Source organism: Panthera onca, chromosome B1 (genome assembly GCF_046562875.1).
Source record: "Panthera onca isolate mPanOnc1 chromosome B1, mPanOnc1 haplotype 2, whole genome shotgun sequence".
NCBI lineage: Eukaryota > Metazoa > Chordata > Mammalia > Carnivora > Felidae > Panthera > Panthera onca.
Window position 1 is genome coordinate 59,939,168 of NC_138342.1, and position 12,331 is coordinate 59,951,498.

Below are 12,331 nucleotides of genomic sequence, written 5' to 3' on the forward strand. Positions count from 1 at the left end.
GATCTTGGTCGATGGAAAAATATCCAATTTAGGCTGTGAGTAGAAACAGAATCAATTTCAAGAAAACAGAGCTTGAATATATACTAAATAAAGGTACAGGGGCCTGAAATCACATTGCTCATATAGTATGGGAATCCCAAGCCGAGAAATTGAGTGTAAGACAAAAGAGAAAGACTAAAAACCTAGAGCCCTAATTGTACCTAAGCAGAGTTCATCATAATGCCTTACAAAGAGGTCTCATAGCCAGCTGTATATGATGGCCTTCTAGAGAACATATTTTCCATTAAGATGACCTCATGCACCAAAACTATAAAACATATGAAAAATATCAGAGAAGAGAGTTCACAGAACCACAAAATGTAGAATTAATACCTAAGTAGAGGATGTGTGATCTAAAAGGCTTTTTAAAATACGTAGCTTAAATTGTTCAAAGAAATAAAAGAAATCATAAAATAAGATCCAGGAATTGAAAAATTAGACAAGTGAAAATCTTAAATACAGTCTTTGAGATTAAAAACAATCCTAGAGTAATCAGTAGTTTGGGCACATCAAAGAGAATCAGTGAAATGGAGGGAGGATTGGAAGAAATCATCTAGAATGTAGCACAGAGAAAAAAAAGATGCGTAAGGCATGAAAACTTTCAAAATAAGTCTAATATGAGTTCCAGAAAGAAAGAATAGGTCAGAGAAAATATTCAACAAATAATGGCTAAAGGCTTCCAAAGCTAAAGCAGGACATGAACCTTCACATTGAAGATGTATGCCTGCTCTTTAGATAATGAGTGAAAACAAATCCACACCTAAACAAATCACAATTGCTACAGAACATGAAAGACCAAAAACTCTTCAAATTTGCCAAGAAAAGAATATAGATTGCCTAAAGAAGTCAATCAGAATTCCAGCAAATTTCCCATCAGAGAAACAGATTATTATACAATGGAATGAAATGAAATGAAATTAGGTAAAATCAATGTTACCATGGAACTCTACACCATTTAATAGAACAAAATAAAGACACTCAGCCACAAAAGATGTTAATGTTTTCTAAAAAGTGTACTCAAACCACTTGGGTATAACTGAGATTACAAAAATTCAATGATATCTTACATAATGGGTTTATTTCACATTAGTTTTCTATGACAAGCATAAGTGAATAGTTTGCTGCAGTAAATATTTTAACAAGTATAGTTTTTAAAACAAACATTTTGGATCTCTAGGTTACAAGTTAACCAAACCATACTATATATACTAGTTTTTGTTTTTTATCTAACGCTATATCTTTGCAGATTTTTTCATGCAAGTACATCTAAGCCTACATCATTTATTCCAGAGCTTCACCATATTAATTAACGAGTCTTTACTCGATGAATATTTACATTGCCTCTAGTTTCATCACAACAAATAGGGCTGCAAAGACCATCCTTGAATGCACACCTGGTTACAGAAATGGAAGCATATGGAAAATATGGAAGGATAAGTTCTTGGAAATGAAGTTGCTGGTTCTTAAAAGTGGGATTGCTAGTTCAAAGGCACATCTCTTCCTATATTTAAAATATATTAGTATTTCCATTTCTTTATCAGCCCAAGGGCCCACACCATTAGTCAGTAATAGGCACCATTTATAGAAAAGTAGCCTTTTGTTTTAGACATATCTTGCAAATATTTGTTGTTTGTCTTTAAAATATTTATGGCGCTTTTTGATACCTGTAACATTCCATGTTGTTGAATTTATCCATCTTTTATCTTATGATTTCTGTTTCTTTTTTCATACTTAATGCAGCCTTCACTTGGAGGTTACAAAACAAAACAACCAGGGAAAAGAAAAAGAAAAAGAAAAAAAAGAAAAGAAAAGAAAAGAAAAGAGAAAAGAAAAGAAAAGAAAAGAAAAGAAAAGAAAAGAAAAGAAAAGTTTCCCTGGTGCTCTCTAGGACTCTTATGGCTTAAAACTTAATCCATCTAAAACTTGTTTTAGTGCAAGGAGTAAGTAAATAAAGTCATTTATTATTTAAGTGCCTTTTTGGATTTCTCAATATTTATTGAGTAATCTCTGTTCTTATGCACTGATCTGCAATGTTACCTTAATGTTCTAGACTACTCCCATAGTGCTTCCTGTCTTTGGATTCTGTTTCCTGTCATTGATTTACTTAGTCTCTTTTAAAAATTGCAATATTGTTACTTTGTTGTGATTGTATCAAATGCATAGCCTTATTTTAGAGAGAATTTATGTATTTATGATCTTGAGTATTTCTATCCAAGATTAGGATGCATCTTCCAATTGATTCAAGTCTTCTGTTATATCTAATAATAGCATTTTCGTATTTTGTTCACAGAGCTCTTGCACATTTCTTGTTAAAGTTATTCATAAACATTAAAAATCATACTGGTATTACTATAACTTGGATCTTCTCCCATTTCATATTCTGTTTGTTGATTCTATATAGAAAGGCCATAACATTTTGTATATCATATTTGTGTCAGCCATCTTACTAAAATGTCTCTTTGATCACAATAATTTATAAGACAATTCTCTTGTTTTTTAAAACTATAAAAGAATTTATTCTATTAATAATGATAATTTACCTCTCACTATTCAAATATTTTGCCTCTTATTTCTTTCTCTGATCTAATACTGATAATTATACTAGCCAGTAATAATTTGTCTCATTTACAACTTTAGTATGAATATATCTTGTGTTTTCCATTGACATGATAGGGACTCTTGAGTTCATCTATGTATAATTAAAACATATTTTTATTTATGTTTTAGTAAGAGTATTTTCAAAATAAAAATGGATATTACGTTTTATAAAAATAACTTTCAATACCTACGGATATTATTGAGATTTTGCCCTTATTGTATTAATATTTTGAATTGAATTAATACTTTTCTTCATGGTAAATCCTCTTTGCACTGTTAGTCTGAATCACACCTGCTTCTCTTATAGCATTCTTTTTTAATTTTTTTTAATGTTTATTTGTTTACTTTTGAGAGAGAGAGAGAGAGAGAGAGAGAGAGAGTGTGTGTGTAAAAGCTGGGGAGGGACAGAGAGAGAGGGAGACAGAATCCAGAGCAGGCTCCAGGCTCTGAGCTGTCAGCATAGAGCCCGATGCGGGGCTTGAACTCACAAACTGTGAGATCATGACCTGGGCTGAAGTCAGACACTTAACCGACTGAGCCACCCAGGTGCCCAGTCTTATAACATTCTTTTAATGTGCTGCTGAATTTTGTTTTCTGGGTTGTTCTGAGATTATTGTATCAAAACTTTTATGTGAAATTGGTCTCAAGTTTTATTTCTGCTGTCGTTGTTGGATTTGGGTATCAATATTATGCAGACTTAATTCTGTAATATAATAATAGAAAGCATGACCTCTGGAGCCCAACTACCCAGGTTCAAATACCAGTTCTGCTACTAGTAATTGTAAGACCTTTGGCAAATTATTTAACCTCTCTGTGTACTGGTTTCTTTGACTGTAAAATATGAGGCCTGGTGTATTTCTGGTTCTTTCTTTACTAGTAGGATGTAACTCTTCAAGTCTCAAATGAAAGTCTGGACATGTGGTAACAAGGAACCTCCTTTTTGGTTCTAAAGTCTAATTTTTGTTCCTGTACTTGTAAGCATGTCAATAGCCCCGTTCAGTCCCTCATCCTCTATTTTCTGTGTCGGGAATCATCCAGAGGGAAGAGCAGTCCAAAGTGGGGCTCACCACCCTCCCTCATAAGTGGGGATCAATTCCTTACTGCCTGGCCAGCTGTCTGATGCCTTCAGATAAATGCCTTCTTTCATTTTGCTCCAATTTTTCTAGTGATTCTCTGTGGAGAGGTTAATTCAAAATACCATAATCTCTCTACTCTTTATCATTAATGTAAAATTTAAACAAATGAAGATTTTCTGCTCAGTAATTATTTTAATTTTGTTGATATACACAAGAATTATATATAATTATATATATTATATATATTATTATATATATTATATATTATAATATATATAATATATATTATATATATATATATATATATATATATTACAAGGATTATTTTACTTTTGTTTCTCAATTCTGTGCTCTATGTCCCCTGTGTGTTTTAAGCATATTGTCTTTTTTTCTATTTCAAAAAGGTGTTCATTCATACAAAAGTTTACTTATCTTCTGTAATTTTTCTTGAGTGCTGACAACATGCCTCCAGTCATTCTGTTGCCTCAACACAGGCCCTGAGGCCTTCCATGTTATCTATGTGAACTTTGATTATTACTCTAAGCAATGCAAGTTTATGGCAATGTATCGTCATGGTTTTTATCTGCTCAGTGGAAATATTTTTCTTATGGATGTTCCAAAGCTGCATTTTTTTCTCTGTTGCTTTTCTTGTTTTTTTTTCCTCCCATAACTTATATGTTTTTTTCCTCCCATAACAATATACTCAATGAGACAATAAAATAAATACGTATAATATAAATATTATTTTAATAGCATTGTATAGTGCACCACGGGGAAGAAAGCTTGGAGGTCAAAGGCAAGGTTCTGATCCTTTCCTGCTGTGTTCAAACTCTGGCTCCTGTGCTTTAGTTGTTTTGTTTTGTTTCCTTTTCTCTATAAAATAACAAGAAATAAAAAAAATTATAGTTGTACCTTCCTCTTAGTGGTTTGTAGGAATCAAATCTGTATTTGTGTGTTAAGGCTGCCATAACAAAATACCACAGATTGGGTAGGCTGAACAGAAGAAATTTCCTTTCTCATAGTTCTGTAGATCCAAGATCAAGGTATTGGCAGGTTTGGTTTCTTCTGAGGTCTCTGACCTGGGCTTGCCTTCCTGCCATGTCCTCACATGTTCTCTGTGCCCATGGCTATATCTGATGTCTCTCCCTGTTTCCAAACTTCCTCTTCCTGTAAGGCTTCCAGCCAGATTGGATTGGGGCCCACCCTAAGGGCCTCATCTTAATCACCTCTTAAAAGACTCTGTTTCCAAATAGTCACATGCTGGGGTCCTGAGGGTTAGGATGTCAGCGCAATGAATTTTGAAGAGACAAAATTTAGCCCATGACACACATCATGATCTATTCTGTTTCAAATGATATCGTTTTTTATCCTGATAGTGCAAAATTATTCTCACTCAAAACTGACAAAACCAACACAATTAGTTTAACTGGTAGAGATGGTAAAGGTATGCAAAAATAGTGACCCTGTAGATGTAAAATAATTGTCTGTAAAAATTGTGATATTTTAAAGCCAGCAATAAAATTATGTGGTCTGTGACTAAGGTTTAAGTGAAAAAAATGTAATGAGTATTTGTAGCCAATATTAGTTAATCTGCAGTTTTTTTTAGATTTTTTTTAATGTTTATTTATTTCTTAGAGAGAGAGAGAGAGAGAGAGCAGAGGAGGAGCAGAAGGAGGGAGACACAGAATCTGAAGCAAGCTCCAGGCTCTGAGCCGTCAGCATAGAGCCCAATGCAGGGCTCAAATCCATGGACCGTGAGATTACTACCTGAGCCGAAGTCAGACACGCAACCGACTGAGCCACCCAGGCGCCCCTTAACCTGCAGTTTTATAGATAACCACAGAATTTATCGATTACCGATAAATTTCAGGTTGCTTACAATGTTGCTCTTGTTTGGGATGAGTGTTTGTAACTTGTTAACTCCATTCTATGGATAAAACTGATTCGAAATCATTAAACAACCCCAAGCTAAGTTGTAGGAGCTGGAGTTCAAGAATGAAGTTTAAAAAAAAAGTGAAAATCATTATTAGCAGAGTCAATCCCCTCAAGAAGTTATCTGATCCATTTTGCTGTCGTTTGACAAAATTACACCTCAACCACAGATAGCAGTCTGACTCCCCCACCCTACCTTAGTCTTCTAAGACAACCCTACACCGATCCTTTGTGATCTACTCCAGTCTCCACATTTATAGGCCTGAGTACCTCCCGGAAACATCTTAGCCTTTGAGAACAACCCAATCTGTCTCATTTCAGCTGAGGGAAAGTCTGCTCACCACCACTCAAAACGTAAAGATTTTCTGTCCATTCAACACACCCCATTCCTGTGGCTGTGCTTGATTTTCTGCTCAGCCCTGAAATTCCCAAATGGACACTGATCTGAGTGTATTCTCAGGTTTTGTCATGGCTTCCCTGGGTGATCCTGCTGTCAAATCACAGTTCCAGCAAACTCTTGGAGTCCATCTGTACTCACATGAACAGACTAACTGCCAGCCTTAATTCATGCTTTTATTTCCAATGGAAATGACTCCAAGTTGGGCTAGCTCTCTTGGAGCTCACTCAGGCTATCACAAATACCTGCATGACTGACTATTTAAACAAGGAGATGAACAGGAATAATAGGATGAGGTTAAACACATAAAAATTTCCCCAAATAGATCAATGAAAGAAATCCAATGAGTTTTACCTATATCCTTACCAGGATATTCCTATAACCATACCTATGACATAATTATTGTTCATTCTGATGTGATGATAAGGGTAATCGTTTTTACAGTTTCTTTTCTTAAATTTTTATTGTTGAAAGAGAGAGAGAAGAGTGCATAGGGCAGAGAGAGAGGGAGACAGAGGATCCAAAGTGGGAGCTCTGTGCTGACAGCAGAGAACATCATGTGGGGCTCGAACTCATGAACCATGAGATCATGGCATGAGCCAAAGCCTGATGCTTAACCGACTGAGCCACCAGGCGCCCCTTACATGGTTTCTTAGAATGTCCAACGTTGTCTTTGTTTCCAGGTACAAACAGTAGATTCATAGGCACTTCTTCTCTGGATGCTGTCTTTATCTGGTCTCTGATGTCACTGTACAATTTTATCACACAATTAAATTCACAGGTTCTATCTTGGGTAGGGGGAAGACCCAAGCGGAAAAAAAAGTTCACAGATAAAAGTTGAATACACATAGTCTTCTGATAATGGCAAAATTGCTGAGTCCCAGATTTTTTTTAATGGGTCTTTTACAAATTAGAAAATACACGAGTAGGGCTTGAGGGATGCTGTTAAGAATGACATTAATCTGGGGCACCTGGGTGGCTCAGTCGGTTGGGCATCCAACTTCAGCTCAGGTCATGATCTCACAGTTCGTAAGTTCGAGCCCCATGTCGGGCTCTGCGCTGACAGCTCGGAGCCTGGTACCTGCTTCAGATTGTGTGTCCCTTCTCTCTCCACCCTACCCCTGCTTGTGCTCTGTCTCTCTCTGTCTTTCAAAAATGAATAAACATAAAAAAAATTTTAAGAATGAGATTAATCTATTTCAAGTCAGAAGGTAATTGATGACTAACATCTTCACTATTTGAAAAATGATTGGATGGTTATCTGGGTCCAGCTACAACATGTAAAGAGCTTAGGAGGTATCACATCCATCCTGACAATAAGAAAAAGCCAAACAAACTAAAAGTCAACAAATTTTCTTGACTGAGCAGAGAACTGAGGTCGCAGGACCAACTGCTACCCCCAAATCTAAAAAAACAGATGAAAAGACAAATAAATTTAGAGAACCACTGCTGAAATCTGCTGCTTCTATCTGAGGCACAAGACCCTGGAGCCATAAACTGATAGGTAATTTTGATGAACAGGTAATTCATCAAATGTTAATAGTCAATAGATGGTAATTTTGATGACTTGTTAGAGGCTGAGTGTGGAATACTATGGGAGCAAGAAACATCTGGGGCTATAGTCTTGGGGGTGGAGGTCTTCATACTTCAATGGATTTTATCTTCAGGAAGTCTTAGGTTTCTCCTGGTGAAGAGCTAAGGAAGAGACCTTCCTGGCTCTGACTAGGGACAAGAAGCATAACCCTACAAAATATGCATAGAGCATTCTCCATTAAAAAAACCTATTTTCCATAGGAAATATTTTACCAGAGCCTTATCCCTCCTGGGGCAAAGGCATTTAAACCATTCTGGCTCCCTCTAGTCCTTTTAACTCATCCGAAGGAGGAAAAAACAAGCTAAGGAACACTTGTCAAGCTCACAGACCAGAGACAAAGACTCATGAAAAAGCAGATGTCATCATAAGATTATAGAACACGTCTCTTCTCATATGCCTTATACCAATGCAGTAGGATTCTAGTATAAAAGAGAAGATTATAGCTGGAAGAGCTGAAAGATATACAGACTCTAGTACTTAGGGAAGCCCAAAGTAATGAGCGCACGCGCGCGCGCGCACACACACACACACACACACACACACACAAACTCTAGAAGAATTTTTAAGTGTCTTACTCCTACCACTGCAGCAAACATTATATACACCCCAACTCCTAGCCAGAGTAACATAAAACCTCACACTAAAGGTTTATTCACCTCAGTTTCTGTTACCTGATACATAATGTACAACTTTCAACAAAAAATTACGAGGTATGATCAAAGGCAAGAAAAACACAGACAAAGCAAGTGACAGAAAAATAGTAGAACCCAAGAATAGAAACAAGGAACAAACGCAATGAATGGAAAACAGCTACAAGCATGGTCGATATTAAATTAACTATAAACAAAATCAATTTAAATGAGGATTGTCTAAATGGAGCAATTAAAGGACATTGTTAGAGACTCAAGTACACATTGTCTATGAGAAACTCATTTTAAATATAAAGACTCAGAAAAGTTAGAAGTATGGAAATAGAGAAAGACATACCATGTTGATACTAATGAAAAATAGCAGGAGGAGCTGTATTGATGTCAGAAAAGGCCAATTACAGAATAGGGAGAATTGCCTGGGATAGAGAGAGTATTATATAATGATAGAGGGTTCAATTCTCCAAGAAGACAAAACAATCTTAAATACGTATGCACCTAATAACTGTATTTAAAAATGTAAGGCAAAATTGATAGAAGAAATAGACAAGAGAAACAAACAAACCCACTATTATAGTTGGAAACTTCAACATCTCTTTCAGTAGTTAATAGGTCAAGCAGGCAGAAAGATATAGTTGACTTGAAGAGCATTATCAATCAACATGACATAGATGACATTTATAAAATATTGCATCCAACACAGGCAGAAAACACATTATTCTGAAGTTCACATGGAGCATTCACCAAGGTAGACCACATACTGGTCCCTATAACATACCTCAACAAATCTGAAAGACTAGAAATCATACAAAGAATGATTTCAGAGCACAGTGGAATTAAACTTAAAATCAGTAACAGAAAAATAGCTGGAAAATCCCCAATATTTTGTAATTAAAGAACACACTTTTTTTGAGAGAGAGAGAGAGAGAGAGTATGAATAGGGGAGGCACAGAGAGAGAGGGAAAGAGAATCTTAATCAGGCTGCATGCTCAGCACTGCAGAGTCCATGCAGAGCTTGATCTCAAGACTGTGAGATCATAGCCTGAGGCAAAATCAAGAGTCTGACGCCTAATCAACTGAGCCACCCAGGCACCCCTAAATAATACACTTTTTAAAAAATGTTATTAATTATTTTTATTTTTGTGACAGACAGAGAGAGAGAGAGAGCACTTGTGAGCTAGCAGAAGAGGGGCAGAGAGAGAAGGGCACAGAAGATCGGTAGCAGGCTCTGCGTTGACAGCAGAGAGCCCAATGCAGGGTTAGAACTTGGGAACTGTGAGATCATGACCTGTGCCGAAGTCTGACGCTTAACCAAGTGAGCCACCCAGGCTTCCCTAAATAGCACACTTCTAAAAAAATTTTTTTTTAATGTTTCTTTTTGAGAGAGAGAGAAACAGAGTGTGAGCTGGGGAGGAGCAGAGTGAGGGAGACACAGAATCTCAAACAGGCTCCAGGATCTGAGCTGTCAGCACAGAACCTGATGCTGGGCTCGAATTCACAGACCATGAGATCATGACCTGAGCTGAAGATGGATGCTTAAGCAACTGAGCCACGCAGGTGCCCATTAACACACTTCTAAATGACACACAAGTCAAAGAAGTCTCAGGTAAAATTAAAATAATTTTGAACTAAGTGAAAATAAAAATAAAACTTACTAAAATTTGCAGGCTACGGTGCCTCTATGGGGTTCTGGGAAGTTCTATTGATTTGGAATGGGCTCCCTAATATCTGGAATTTGTCGGGAGGTGGGATGATCCTGAGTGGTTTTGGCTGGGGACTTGGCTCTCTGTTCCACATGTCTGTCACCCTTCTCCTGGGACCAGTGGCTAGACCAAGAATTGTTTGTCGTGATAATGGCAGAGATGGCCAGGGAGCAAGTACATCCGTGCGCCTGTTTCTTGAGCCTCAGCTTGAATCACATCTGCTTCCATCCCATTTGTCCCAGCAAGTCATATGGCTGCACCCACAATCAAAAGGCAAGTACCTTCTACACATGAAAATGGGGGTAAGGGAGTGAACATTTTTGAACAATAATCTGTTACAATAATAGTGCCAACTTTGAAGAGATGTTGTATTGGGTGAGATACTGATTGATGTCAATTATATAAGCTCTTAGCATAGAAGCTGCCATGTGCCATAATTTGTAGCTATTTAAAAATTTTTTTTAATGTTTTTATTTTTGAGAAAGAGGTAGACAGAGCATGAGCCAGGGAGGGGCAGAGAGAGAGGGAGACACAGAATCTGAAGCAGGCTCCAGGCTCCGAGCTGTCAGCACAGAGCCCGACGCAGGGCTCGAACCCACAAACCGGGAGATCATGACCTGAGCCAAGTTGGACGCTCAACCAATTGAGCCACCCAGACGCCCCAGCTATTTTTAACATTGTGTTAGGCTCTAGAAATAAGACAGGCATCATCCTTGTCCTTATAGTGCTTATTAGAAAAAGAGGTAATGACTATGTAATTACAGGAGGTGTCAGATGCTGAGGGCAATGTTTTGGGGCACACTCTCCAGAGAAAAGATTCATCTCGAATGCAAGACCAACAGTACTAGCAATTGAAATTCATGAATAGGTAAAATTACAAATTACTCCGAGTTCCTACCTTTGGGACTGAACATTAGCAGTCACGCTTAAATTATTAACCAATCAAATACCATGGGTTTACTGTATCACATTAGCCTTTTATCCCATCTCGGTCTTTTTAAAAACAATAAAAACTGTGCACGCTTTACAGTTTCCAAGTTGCTACATTCCAAGTGGCTAAACTTGACAGAATTCTTACAGTGAGCCCAGCGCAGTTCTAAACATGCTTACTGAAGACCCACAATATCTTTTAAACATGGTGATCCTATTGCTTCCAGTTATAAGTAGGGAAAAATGTAAAAAGTGGCAATAACAATAAGTTGGTTAATCCATGGAGTTAGTGATGCCACTTCTCTTAATAACATTGAAGATATGTTCATCTTTTCGGTCTCAGAATCATTCCTCTGTGAATTTTCATAGTAGGGGGCATCCAAATGTCAACAGGTCTTTTTAATATGGAACACAGGACCTTGTGTCGGTGGACCTCCTAATTGGTAGGGTGCCAATAGAAGCGGTCCCTTGGCTCCTTAAGCTGTAGTGTTTTCTGAAAACAGCTCATCTCGTCTCTGACCCGTTTTCAGCGTGATTCAAGATGTCACAGAGTCTTCAACAGGCAGCAGACTCTGAAGATTGCTTGCAGTATTTCTTCTGATCAATAGGCTTTTGGTTGTTCACACCTAATCCATCATATGGCATTGTGAGGGGTACTGATGAAAGCAGAGAGAAGCCTGTTTAATGGTCAGGTCTTCCTTACCATCAGCCCTAAATCTGATTCACAGATGTCTAACAAAACTGGTCCAGGAGCTAGCTGAGATAATATGCCCATCATTAATATAATAGGAATTGCAATGGCAATAATCATTAACATCGTAATGGCTGATCACTACCAAATATAGGACAACTGAGTCCCAACATAATTTCCTTCTCTTCCTATAATGTATAATGTGGAATTCAGGTTTGGTAATCAACAAATTCATTCAGCAAGTATGTATTTGGTCCCTACTGTATGCAAGACACTAAACTAGAGACAACAAGTTATCCAAACACAACTTAGACATCATTTTGATTTCAAGAGTATCAGAATTTGGTATTGCGAATACACATTTTATGGGGGGCCTGGATAGCTCAGTCAGTAGAGCATGAGACTCTTGATCTCGGAGTTGTAGGTTTGAGCCCCACATTGGGTGGAGAGATTACTTAAAAATAAAATAGAAAAGGGAGGCCTGGGTGGCTCAGTCGGTTAAGTGTCTGACTTCGTCTCAGATCATGATCTCGTGGTTCATGAGTTTGAGCCCTACATTGGGCTCTGTGCTGACAGCACAGAGCCTGAAGCCTGCTTCAGATTCTGTATCTCCCTCTCTCTCTGCCCCACCCCCCACTCTCACTCTGTCTCTCTTGCTCAAAAATAAACATTAAAAAATACATAAATAAAATTAAAAAGGAGAATACAATTTTTGAATCACCAC